Source organism: Leptonotus elevatus, chromosome 4, assembly GCF_054856555.1.
Source record: "Leptonotus elevatus isolate MCC_2025b chromosome 4, RoL_Lele_1.0, whole genome shotgun sequence".
In the NCBI taxonomy this organism is placed as follows: Eukaryota; Metazoa; Chordata; class Actinopteri; order Syngnathiformes; family Syngnathidae; genus Leptonotus; species Leptonotus elevatus.
In genome coordinates, this window is record NC_141242.1 from 24,173,181 (window position 1) to 24,187,712 (window position 14,532).

The window sequence follows — 14,532 nt, forward strand, 5'->3', positions numbered from 1 at the left end:
AGGCACTGGCTATTTCAGATATCAAGTCACAAAAGGTACAGAAATGGTTTCAGGGTTCTCTAAAATGCCCCAAAATTTATTTAACCAGTTTACCCAGGCTTTGTCATCGGATTCAGCTGATTCCACGTCAATGTTGTAGAGTCCATTGCAATTTTTTTTTTTTTTTTTTTATTGGGGGGGGGGGGGGGGGGTAGCACAAATGAAACAACGAGGTTTGCCCACTGAAGCACTCTTGGATGTAAGTGTAGAGTGATTTTATATATATTCACCATGTTGATTAGTGATTACCAAACTTGCTAGCTAGCTAGCTATTGTATGCAAATTCCATTCCATTTGTCCACTGAAAGAAAATTGACAGATTGAACAACTAGTTGAATGGTACATTTGCCATGGCCTGAAGGGGTTTGTATCACTGGCACTAAACAACTTTGAGGAGGATGGTAGGAACACTGCCACACAAAAAATACAAATGTGCTGAATACTTTATGGCATACATCATTTCCCCCTTTACCCATTTGTTATGAAGACGGAAGTCAATTTGAATGTTGACACATGATTACTATACTTCCCTCTCCCTAGCCACTTCAGCCAGCTCCTCCGATGGGATCCCAAGGCGTTCCCAAGCCAGCCGTGAGACGTAGTCTCTCCAGCGTGTCCTGGGTCGTCCTCGGGGCCTCCTGCCGGTAGGACATGCCCGGAACACCTCCCCAAGGAGGCGCCCAGGAGGCATCCGAACCAGATGCCCCAGCCACCTCAACTGGTTCCTCTCAACGTGGAGAAGTAGCGGGTTCGACGCTGAGTCCCTCCCGAATGACCGAGCTTCTCACCCTATCTCTAAGGGAGAGCCCGGCTACCCTGCGGAGGAAACTCATTTCGGCCGCTTGTATCCGGGATCCTGTTCTTTCGGTCACGACCCACAGCTCGTGACCATAGGTGAGGGCAGGAACGTAGATCGACTGGTAAATCGGTTAGGTAGGGGCGAAGAGAGAGGAAGAGAGAGAGAGAGAAAGTTTGTGTTACATTATTTTTTATTATTATTCTATTTGTAATATATATATATATATATATATATATATATATATATATATATATAATGTCACCTTTAACCCAAGGTAGTGCATGACAGAAGTGGGTAGCGGTCAGCAGTAATTAGCAGCTAGCAGCAGAGTGCAACGGAGAACTTACAGGACGCACTAAAATGGCTAAAAAACGAGCCAGAACATTTTCACCCTGAGAGGGAGGAAGAAATTATATATTTTTTAAACTTCAAAACCCGTTTGTTTAATCTGCAAGGGAACAGCGGCGGTGGCGAAGAAAGGAAATGTAGAGCGGCACCTTAAAACTCTACACGGGAGCTACGAGAATGACGTACCGGCAAAAACCACATTACGCGCTGCAAAAGTACGGGATTTGAAAGCACAGCTTGCAGCACAGCAAGCAATTTTCACCAAACCGAAGGTCAAGGCTAAAGCCACAACTATTCCTCCCTATCGCGTAAGTTACGTGTTCTTGCTAAACACAAGAAGCCATTCAGAGACGGGTATATTGTGAAGGAAACCATCCTTGAGGCAGCAGATAGACTTTTTGATGACTTAAAAATAAATCTGAGATTTTAAAGGCCATTAACGAAGTGCAACTTTCCCACAACACCACTAAAAGGTGATGTGAAGAAATGGCTGCAGATATAGAGGAGCAGCTGAGGAAGGATATTGACAGGTGTGTGAGTCGACTGATATGGCGGATGTGGCACAATTATGTGTTTTCATCAGGATGCTTTTCAAAGACATGAGCATCAAGGAAGAGCTACTCATTGTTTTGCCATTAAAAAGACACACCAGAGGTGAAGATATTTTTAATGCTTTCATGGGATTTGTTGGTGAGACAAAACTGCCTCTCTTCAATGCCTCAATGATTGATGACAACCTTGTTGCCTGCCTATGCCTTGCAACCAGCACCTATACTCCTGATTAGGAGACGCTAGCTGCCTCCTCCCAATGTCCGGTATCGCACTAAGGTAGGAAGTGATTTCCTTTTTTTAAACTCAGGGATACACTTGTGTCTGTTTTACCCCCTCCAGTTTGTTTCATATTAAGGTTGGTTATGGTTATTGTTATTGTTCAAAATGCAGTTTGCCAAGTGTGTGTTGCAAGTGTGAGATGAGAAGAGTGTGATCTGATGTCTAGTGGTTTGTAAAAACATGAAAAAGTGTTGTGAGGTTAGTTACAGCAGGCTGGAAAAGATCTGTGTGAGTTTGCGATGTTGGCGCTGAAGTGGTAGATCTTGGAAGCTTGGCGACTTGAAAAGTTGCTCTTGGGTCAAAAAAGATTGGGCACTGTAATGATAGCATTTATATCATTATCCACTAGTTAGAAGTATAGCCTTATGTTTGTGTGTTAGGACACAGCACGACAGTTACTGGTTGAACTAAGTGTGTAATGGCTGTGCTACAATAAAATGCAATCAGTTTTACAGCATATGTTCCAGCGTGACTTCTTGAATAATAGAAGACAGAACATTACATAGTACCAGGTAGTGGGGTCAAGAAAATAACTGACGAAAGATGGACACTGTAAAGCCACCAGGGCCGCTGAAAATGACGGGAAACGTGGACGTGAGTTGGCGGGCGTTTAAGCAACAATTCCAGCTCTACCTTGCTGCCGTTGGAGTGGGTAATCGGGAAATAGCCCTTTTGCTAACCATTGCCGGAGCGGAGGCTATCGAAGTATTCAGCACGTTTGTATATGATGATCCTGAAGACAAAGATAAGTTTGAAAAGGTCCTCCAAAAGTGTGATGAGCACTGTCTTGCCAAGAAAAATTAAACTTTTGAGAGATATGCGTTTCGTTCAAGGCTTTAACAGCCAGGTGAGGCCTTTGATAATTTTCTCACCGATCTAAAAATAAAAGCTAAGTCCTGCAACTTTGGCGAACTAAAAAACTCAATAAGGGTGATCCCTTATCATTGAGTTTTTTTCAGATTGTGCTTGGGACTAATGAAAAGAAGCTAGGTGAAAGGCCGTTGAGGGAAGCGGACCTTACATTGAAAAAGTGCAATAAAAATATGCCAAGCTAATGAGCTAGCAAAGCAACATGCCCTTACTTTCCAAGCTGCACCATGTTATGAAGAAGATGAGTCTGTGAAAGCAGTGACTAAGAAAGACAAAACACAGTTCAAGTAAAAGCAAGGAGACAAAAACAGAGACAATGATCAAGCTCCGTTTAATTGTAAGAAGTGCGGTGAAAGTCACAAGCCAAAGCAGTGTCATTTGGGAGAACATGTGCAAAGTGTAAGAAACAAAATCACTTTGCAAAAATGTGCCGCACCAAGAAAAATATAATAATGTAGTATAATGACTATTTTTGGGCACTAGATGGCAGCAATGACTCTCTTTGGACAAGATCGGGTAGGCGTCAGTAGAAGACGTGAGGCGGAGCTAGAGTGTTGAGGGGAGAATGGCTGAGGAAGCGAAAATGGCGACCGGTTGCAAGCAGCTCACGCTTGAGCATTCAAAGACGAAAAGCATCGACCAATGCTTAAGAGCACATTGATGATGATGATGGTGACTCCGAAGTTGACGCCGAAGTTGGAAGCATTGACGCCGAAGTTGGAAGCGCTGACGCGGCGGCTTCAATCACGTCGTAAAGCCTTACCGGCTAGCGATGCTAACGCCGGAAAACGCGGAGCACTCCGAACACAGGCGGACGTTCAATCGGACGATAAAGAGTACCCCGAGTCCAATGCATATTCATCGGAGGAGAAGGTACAGTCTGATCACGGAGAAGACACTGGTTCTGGACTACGATGCCACTACGAATGGAGTGGATCCGATGGATCAGAACATCTCTTACCACCCGGTGTAGGAACTAAAGGACATGAGGAAGCCAGACGTAACACCAGGTCACCGTATCATGATCTTGAGAGTAGACTTGATGACAACATGGCCAAACACACACTGCAGTATATACCTGCTACTCCCCGGAAAAAAAGGCCGGCAAGAAAGTGCATGCGAAGGGGCAATCGCAGTGAAACTAATCTGTGGTGCAAATCCTGCTGCGTCCCCTTGCACGCAGGGGAGTTTTACACAATATACCTCACAAAAAGAAAAACTGTGTAGTTGAAACATCCACACAATTGTAAATAGTACCACAGTTGCACACATTTGTAAATAGTTTGCCAAATTATTTTGTCAAATTGTTACACTGTTGAATGTAAATAAACGTATTTTGCTATCAAAAACCACTTTTTCATTGTTGGTGGTAGTGTTTTACAGAAGTAAAGCACTTTTTAGGTGTTTGTGGCATCATTCATGGAAAAAAATTGACTAGAGTGCATGAAATAATATTGTTTCACAAAAAGCTTGATTTCTCCGTATTTTGGTCCAAAACAGAGCATTTGAGTGAAACTAACCTATTTTCTATTGTTGATTACTGAAAAACGGAATAAGGCAGAAACAAACTTTTTTTTCTGATGAAAGATGAGAGTTCAATCTTTCATTTGGTAGTATCTGTGTTTCCATAGTCCAAACACAACATTTTCTGTGGACCTTGAAAGATCAGTCAAAATGCTTAAATCAGCTGGCACCCACATATCATCTTTTCTGAAAATGCTTGGCAGTCAAAGAGTTAAAAGAAGAAACTCCCCTGAGTTGCATGTCTGCCTCGACCCTAAAGATCTAAATGAAAATATAAAAAGAGATCATTATCAAATCCCGAAGCGTGAAGAAATCCTGAGTACTTCAGCAAATTGGATGCTTCACATGGATTTTGGCAGCTGAATCTCGACCCAGAAAGCAACAGGTACACCACCTTCAACACACCATTTGGGCGTTACTGCTTTCTGAGGCTCCCATTTAGCATAAAGTCTGCATCGGAGATCTTTCACAGAGCCCTGGAGTCAATCATAGAAGGTCTGGAAGGTACAGGTGTGTACATTGATGACTTGGTTGTTTGGGGCAACACAAAGAAGCAACACGATGAGAGACTTGAAAAGCTCTTACAAAGAGTTAAAAAGATCTCAACGTCATGTCTCCTAGAATCCAATGAATGGAGATGACATTGCAGCGCTATGATTTTGAGCTGAAATACACGCCTGGAAAATACATAGTGCTTGCTGATACGCTTTCGCGAGCACCATCCCTGAACGACAGTGACGCCACTGTGTGCATCTCAGCAGAGGAGAATGAGGCTCACATCTACATGGTCACAGCCTCACTGTCTGCTACAGATGCCATGCTGCAACGAATTGTTGAAGAGACAGCAATGGATTGTTAGATTATTAACATTGTTTTTCTGTTTCAATTTATATTTTCATCTTTTTTGATATTAGTTAGAGCTGTGTAATAATAAGACAACAGTTAATTCATTTGTTAGTCAATCTATAGTCCTTTGTTCTCTTCTCTGGCAAATAAATGTCTAGTAAGGTTTCTGAGTTATCTAAATGAGGGATGTTTGAAAGTGCAAGCAGAGGTCTGTCCATAAATTTCCTGGTGCAAGGAGGTGCCGGGGACCAATTGTTTACCCACATCTGGAGTGGACTGAGATAAGAACGGAGTAGGATTATCAAGTTGTGTATTTCACTCTGCTGACAGGGCAGGATGACAGGGGGGGAGTATTATTTCTAAACACTGTTTTTGTATAAGTGTGCAAGAGCAGAGAGCGAGAGGCACACTTTGCGGTCACTGCTGATTGAGCAAGGATCCAAAGTGGCTTCGGAAATTTCTGAATAATAAAAGCTGGCAAGAAACTTCTTCACGAGATCTCAACTTTGAGTTGTATTTTGAACACGCAGGAAATCAAATAAATGATTTCTAACAGGATCAAGGGCAGAATGCATGAACAGTGGCTGGTCAAAAGGAGTCTGTCCTCAGTTATTCCCTGTGAGAGCAGAGAGTTGTGCATGTCGAACGACATCATGCTGAGAAAGGACAGGATTGTTATTCCACAAAATATGCACAAAGACATGCTTCACCGCCTTCACGAAGGACACATGGGAGTAGAGAAATGTAAGAGAAGAGCACAAGGAGCCATCTACTGGCCAGGTATCATCAACACATAGACATAGAGGAAATGATTAAAAAATGCCAAATCTCTCAAAAACATCAAAACAAACAAATCAAGGAGCCAATGCTGATAGCCGACCTTCCTACAATTCCCTGGCAAAAGGTGGGCACAGACTACTTCTCTAACTATCCTAAGACTGTGCAATTCTCCAGCACCACCGCACAGTCCATTATTGTGCACATGAAGGGGATTATTGCAAGACATGGAATCCCGCAGTGTGTTGTGAGTGACAATGGTTCTCAGTATGACTGTGGAGGGTTTAAACATTTTGCAAAACAATACGGATTTAGACACGTTACTTCAAGTCCTTTATACCCCCAGGCAAATGGTCAGGCAGAAAAGGGAGTACAAATTGTTAAGAGACTGTTGAAGAAAGCCAAAGATGGTAAGACTGACCCTTACCTCGCTTTACTAAGTTACAGAGCTGCGCCTCTGGAGTGTGGGGCGTCACCTGCTGAGCTACTTATGAGTCGTAAGCTTCGCACCACATTCCACAGATGCCACAAGGGACTTGTGAGGACGGTGAGAAGCCTAAACCTGCAAAACAAGAAGATGTACCGAAGGAACACCAAATTCAACTGCAGGCAACTTCTCAAATGACTGAACCTCTGAGAAGATCAACAAGACCTAGAAAACCACTGGACAGACTTATTGAGAAGGTTTAAATGTTATATTATTGTGGATAAAAGTGTTGCACTGTTGGTCAACAAATGTTAAAAAAAAATAATAATAATTACAAATAAGAGAGTGAGAAATTGTTATATGTATATGTTATTTGTTTGGTTAAAAAAAAGAAGCTTCGTAATAGGTATTGTTAAAACTTTGGAGGGGAGATGTAATGATAGCAGCTATATCATTATCCACTAGTTAGCAGTATAGCCTGATGTTTGTGTGTTAGGACACAGAACAACAGTTACTGGTTGAACCAAGTGTGTAATGGCTATGCTAAAAATAAAGAGCAATCAGTTTTACAGCACATGTTCCTGCGTGACTTCTTGAATAATAGAAGGCAGAACATTACAGGCACACCTGTCTAGAGGAAAGAATCGGGTTCAGGGAAGACGGTTAACTTTGAATATGATGTTTGACTTAACCTTTGAATAAATATATAATGTTTAAATATGTATGTTCATTGTGTTATTTAGCTAAATTTTAATATTGATTAATATTGGTGAAGTGTAACTTTTCACTGCAGCTTAGATCTTAACTTGTGTTTAAATAGATCCACAACAATAGTCCTTTTGGTAACCATGTTATTTTTGACACTATTGTGCTAGTGACCTGTCCATTCAACAAAGAAAAGCACACCTTGGAGGTAAAAGTATGAGTCAAGGACCCTGAGTAATATTTCATAGTGACTTCTTCAGAGATATTGACAGTTTTTTAAAATATTTTTTTTTATTATGATGTCAGATATAACATGAACATGTCCTTAATACGGTGGCACGGTGGCTGACTGGTAAGCACGTCCACTTCCCAGTGCAAGGACGTGCGATCGAGTCCGTGCTTTGGCCTTCCTGGGTGGAGTTTGCATGTTCTCCCCGTGATTGCGTGGGTTTTTCCCGGGTACTCCGGTTTCCTCCCACATTCCAAAGACATGCATGGCAGGTTAATTGAACACTCCAAATTGTCCATAGGTGTGATTGTGAGTGTGGATGGTTGTTCGTCTCTGTGTGCCCTGCGATTGGCTCAAGGTGTACCCCGCCTATTGCCAGAAGCCAGCTGGGATAGGCTCCAGCGCCCCCCGCGACCCTTGTGAGGATAAGCGGTTAAGAAAATGGATGGATGGAAGATACAGGAGAGAGAGAGAGAGAGAGAGAGAGAGAGAGGGGAGTGAGTGAGTGAGTGAGTGAGTGAGAGAGAGAGTGTGAAATAACCCATTAAAGCTAGCTTCATGATACAATTCCCAAACCTGTGACCTTAAACAGTGATAATAAAAATGAGAGACCAAAAAAATGGTGTTCCATCCATTTGCTAGACATCAAATTTCAGCCTGGAAAGAGTCTTACTTATACTTGACTCATTGAGCCATTTTCAGCAATGAAAAGTTAATATTGTGTTTGAATATTTTTTAACAAGTGGCAAAATTAGTTTTTAAAGTTATTAATTGTTCATTGAAAATAATGAAGTTATTACATTCATTAAAACAAAATACAGTATTATCTTCTTTTTGTTAAAAATGGCTCAATGAGTCAAGTACCCCTTTAAAATCTACAGAAAGGTGCTGTCATGTCTTGTCATTTATGTTAAGTTCTCACTTCTCAATCTTTAGTACCGCTTTTCATGTTGACAAGTTTGCTTTTATTTTTGTAGTAATCATTTCCTTGTGTTTCAGAAGCTTTACTTCCTGCCCTCATTTTTCCTAATTTTTTTTATTTCTACCTTTTACTCAGCAACTTATTCAGGGTGACACAAAAAACGGGAACTTCTTAACAATGCAATAAAACCAAGAGTGATGGAAGAACAGTATTTTATGCATAGTAATTGAAAACTTAAAACATGCCATTTAAGAAACAATGATGGATTTTTTTTTTTTTAATAACTTCCTGTAGATAGGGTCCTCCTGTACGAAGGCGTTCTTGAAATCTGCTGTTGAGATTTCTCATTGACCGCTGCAACATCATTGTTTCTTTAAAAAATATATTTTGTTTATATACTATGAATAAAATATTTTCTTCTATCACTATTGATTTTATTGGACTGTTAAAAAGTTCCAGTTTTTTGTGTCACCCTGTATATTAGACCCAATCACTGCTAATTTGCTTGAAGGCACTACGGCTGCTTTGCACTGCTGTACTCAACATGAGGAATTGGTCTTTAATAACAAGCCACAAGTATGTACCTCAGTCATTTCAAGTGGCCATAATCAAAGTCTACTTAAAGAAGTGAATGTGGAACCGGATTGATTTTCCAATCACATACCAATATTTAGCCTTTACTTTTCTGTTCAAGATTCTCAAGAAAGCAGTTGCCAAACTGTTTTATGACTTTCTGCATAACCACAATGTATTTGAAGACTTTCTGGGTTTAGAATTTGCATTTCACTAGTTAAAAAATGCGTTGAGTGTAAATACATCACTTGGCAGTCCAACCCCAAGTATATTCATGTCACAGAAAAAGTCAGCCCTGAAATTATTTACGTCACTCTATCACCCACTTCTGGTGCAAATTACACTTAATAGCTCATCATTTAGGTCATCTTCAAAAGGAAATGCCAATTAGATTGTAAGTGTGATTATGTGTTATTTGGAAGCGTAATAGCTCGTTGCTATGCCATTAAAAAAAAAAAATACTAGGCTAAATTTGTGTTCAATAATTTTCTTCCATTGTCAGGACATTTCTAATCAATATTACATGTACAAGAAACAACACAGTGGACTGACTGTGTGTCTACTTACTACTTTTATTTGTAGTACTATTTCCTGAAAACAACCAAAGGCTTTATAGAAACAGATTTTATATAAAAACAAAAATAAAGAGGAGGGTGCGTGTGAGCCAAATTAGTTTCTATGTTTTTGATCATCAATAAATGCAGTCTGTATTTTGCATTTTATAAAACTGTTGATGATGTTAATTAAAACCTTTGTGTTATAGTTAAGACTATCTTTATTAGTTTCACAATAGGGAAATGTGTTATAGTGGTACAGTTCTAGTCATTTGTGACAAGTCAGGTAGAACATTTGATCGACAGTGTTTCATCAATTGGATAAGACTAAATCAAAATTAGAATACAACCGGTATAGATTTAGGAGGAGAGGTATCAAAAATTAAAACAATTTTAAATAAAATAAATTGTGTATAATAATATATTAATCCAGCCGGTATAAAACCTACCCTGCATTCATGTCAACACTTACAGAGAAATGTCCTCTCTCAGGCTATACGTCTATACATACCATATATACACAATGCAAACTATATATAGAATCATCCATTCATTTTCTTAACCGCTTGTCCTCACAAGGGTTGCGGGGGGCGCTGGAGCCTATCTCCATATAGCTGTCTTCGGGCAGTAGGCGGGGTACACCCTGAACTGGTTGCCAGCCAATCGCAGGGCACACAGAGATGAACAACCATCCACACTCACAATCACACCTATGGACAATTTGGAGTGTTCAATTAACCTGCCACGCATCTCTTTGGAAATGTGGGAGGAAACCGGAGAAAACCCACGCAAGCACGGGGAGAACATGCAAACTCCACCTAGGAAGGCCGAAGCCTGGACTCGATCTCACATCCTCTACTATATAGAATCAATAAAAAATAAATAAATAATAAATAAATAAATAAACGTTTTCTACTATAGACCAACTGAAAAGAATATGGACAATTAAAAGATCAATTGGAAATTTGGTGTCATAAAATATTTGGGAGTGAATCTACCTCAATAATTAGGACAATTAAAATCCATAAATTTAAGTCCAGTTCTTTTCAGTCAATATTTGCCTCCCCTTGGGGACCTCATCAGGAGTTATGGAATCAGTCTCCACAGTTTTGCAGATGGCACACAGCTGTACATTGCGAGAAAATTATTTAACCTTTGTTTTTCCTCCCTGAGTGTGTCATTCCAGATCTAATATTCACTCCCAAAGCAGATGAGGAGGCCGCGGCTTTTGTTGATCGGGCCCTCACTAATTACACTCTGAAAACAGGACACGCCCCTACGGCCTCCACCTTGCATTCGCAAGTGTTCCGAGTAGCCATTTGAAGGGCGTTCCCAAGTCTGTGGCACAGGCCATGGAGGCCAATCCGGATCTTCCCGGTGCTGAGGTTGACCGGTGTTTGTCACTTCTTAAACATCATTTCAGGAGACATGCTAAAGAAAAAGAGTCTAAGGTAGACAAACACAAAAGTACAGAAACACAACTTGTTATGGTGCAGTTGCATGATTTGAAAAAACAGGAAGAAAACACTCTTGCTGTGATCTCATCTCCCTCTGTCGATTCCGAGTGCATGATGTATCAAGCAGGTTCATTCATGGGTCAAGGTGCGCCCCCTGGGTGGCCTAACATGTGCTTCAATTGTGGACGGCCTGGTCATTGGACCCGCGATTGCAGACAGCGACCTCAAGCGTCTGGGTGGAGAGGCAGAGGCCAACAAACTGCACGCCACAGCAACAACATTCCCCTGTGCCAAACCAACAGTATCTGCCTCTATCTGGTGGACAGTTTCCACAATGATGGTGCCCTGAATCCACATGCTCAGTGACTGTTCAAAGTTTTTTCACAGACTCTTTTGCATTCTTTTGTGTTTTGCATTATTTTGTGTTTGCACCTAACTGTCCAGTCAATCTTTTGGGCAGAGATCTCCTCATCGCCACAAGCCCTCTCATCAAATGCAGCCCTGATGGACTTATCCTGGAATTTCCGGATGATAACTGCTACTGCTGCTCTGTCTCCAGTGCCACCTCCCAGTTCCTGCTTGTTGAACAATGCCCTGTGGCATGCACCACTGCCAACATCACATCTCCTCCACCCGACCGCCAAGATTGGAGCCATTGTCCCTGCACCAGGCAATCACCCAGCAACAACCGAGAAGCAAGCCGGCTCCCACTGACATCATTCAACAGAGGTTGAGTTCACGCTATATGGGCAGAATAATCCCGGTGACTCATACTGGGACCAGGTAGTCTACCCTAAGGTCCTGAATCCTGAAGAAGCTGACAACGCCCTCTTTTCTTCAACCCAACAACATCATCTCGAGATGGCTTCAAAGTGGGAACGCATCTCCATCTGCTGCTACATCACGACACTCTTTCTCATATTGACTTTGATGCCAATCTGGTATCTCTGGAAGCCCCTCAGTACAACCTTAAATGTAACCACAACACATCGTATTAAGCGAAGTATTGATTCTCCACAAACTCCCTGACACCCCATGGAAGGGGGACATCCCTTAACTATCAACATGTGGTACACATATGCTTATTCCACTGCAAAATCTTTCAATGAATCAAATTGTTCTTTAATGCCACATACTGCTAAACAACCTTCTCTCACTGCTAAAGGGATGTTTCATTGTTGCGTGCTTTTGCTTCTTATTCTACTGATAAGATGATAATGTCCAATCTTTCCACACAACCCTTGCTTAATGTTGCGCCAGCCGTCTGCGACGATGACGGCGCTAGTACCTTTTTTTATATTTGTATTTTGTTTATTTTATGTCGGACTCTTTTGAGTCCGAAAGGGGGATTGTTGAGGGTCTTCTGCCCAGATTTAGTTATAACTGTGCTCTGAATTAATTGCAGGACAGCTTTTTCATGTTGAGAAAAAAAACTTAGGTATCGGTATGTATCGGCATCGGCAAAGCTGGGTATCGGAATCGGTATCGGGGGCCAAATAACGTAATAAGACTAGCTACGACGAGCCGCGTCAAGTCAAGCCCAGTCCAGTTACGCCCCGTCCACTCTCGTGAATTGCAGCCACGTCGAGTCATGGTTGTCTTCTCACCTTTTTGTCTTTGTGCCATTAAAGTTTCACGTGTCACACTTGATTCCTGTTTCACTGCTGTGCTTCCCTGGATTTGGGTCCACCATCCCTCAAACTTATCATGCCACAAGACAACTTCGTGTCGCTTTTAATTGATTTCTTTTTTTTATTTTGATATTTTCTGTGTATTTATTCATTTTTTATTTTTTAAATTTAATTCTTATTATTTTTATCTACTTCCCCTATTAAATAATTTTTCAATTTCATACACTTTCATTACATTTTATTGGGCTGTCTCTCCTGTTATCCTTCATTTGAATCCTATCTTGTCTTTTGAAGTTACAATTTTTAACTCCAGTGTCACCTCATGGGAACCTCCATCTTGAGAGGTGTGTTTAATCTGCCCGCCAGAAAGTCATCCTGCAATGTGATGGCATCAAACCAGGTTTGCATGGAAGATGAAATCTGCATCTTCATATAGATCCTCAGCAGAACAAAGTCCTGTAAAACAGACTGTTGTGGTGACCTTGGATTTACGAAAGCAGAGTTTACCAACACTTGCACTGGACATTGCACCCCAAATCATGACAGATTGTGGATACCTGACACTCAATCTTAAGAAGCCTGGGTTGTGTTCCTCACCCGTCTTCCTCCAAACTCTTGGACTTTGAATCTCGAAATGAAACACACGTTTATTTTCATCTGAAATCTAAGGTCACCGCAACAGTCTATCAGACTGTTTGAGAAAGCAGATATTAAAAGGTAAAAGGTATAAAGGATATTGACATATCATTTTGAAAATACCATATTTTGATTCACTTGATGTGATCCTAATTTATTTTCTTTTTTTCTGCAAAAACTGAGAAGTACATGGTGATTTCTTCACAGTATACATATACAGTATATTGCTTCATGGTAATTTTTTTGAATTTGTGGGTTTCAGGAGCTTGGAAGCCCAAATTCTGTAGCAAAAAAATAAATATTTAATACTTAATACTTGAAATTGTTTTAATTGTGGGCCCTGAATCTGTTACCAATGAAAGTTAAACTTTTGGAATGGAAATATGGACCAGACCATGCTGCTGGTCTAACACAATTTTGTTCAGTTTGATAAGCTGAGCTCCATGTTGATGCCAGATGTGTGATCATCAGCTGGTCAGTATGTCTGTGCTTGATGGAGATGGTTTGTGTTGCCACGCCCTCCTCCCCACCACCTCCTCTCTCCCACACGTGCTAGCCTTTACAATCTGTTGGATCTATTTCATCATTATTTTGCTACCTGCAGTTTTTTTCTCCCAGGTCCCCTTCCCTAAAGGTTCCCCTTTAAAGAAGCACTGATTGGCCTTTGCCCATCAACCCCCACCCGCCCCACCAGTTCCTTCTTCTTGTTTCCTTTTTTTCCATCTAAGAAACTTGGGGGCTAACTCACGCCAGACTTCCTGTTCTGTCTCCCACTGTTGGTAAATTGGTATTTTCTGTGTTTCATGGTTGTGACTGTGCAGACAAGTTCCTTGTGTTTTTATATAATCGGCCAATAAACCTGATTCTGATTCCTAAAGGAACCGTGTTGCCTTCTGTGGCTCATCAAAACCTGACTGAAGTTCGGATAGAATATCTGAAACACGGGGATGAGTTTTGGGATGAAACCAAAGTTGAGTTGTTGGGCATACGGATCCTGGCTATGGTTGAAGAACCCTAAATGTACCATGAAAAAATATATAATTATGCTGGTACATTATTTTGAACATCAAAGGGTCTTTCACCAATGTAAGTTTAAGCTGTTGCTTAGCCTTTCTAACAAAATAGACCCAAAGCAACAGTTGTCCACATAAGGTTGTGTAGTGTCTCGAAACGTTCAGATTGCAATTGTGTTGAGAATCTGTGGAGGTACAACAGGTCAAGTCGAGGGTCCATGCTCAAAGCTCACTCAGTTTTAGTAATACAATTTTAATGTACTGTCAAAGTATGGACTTAGATCACACGGGAGGCATGTGCCAAACTGCAATCGTAAAGGCTAACTATTAATTTAAGAGGGAATATAAATG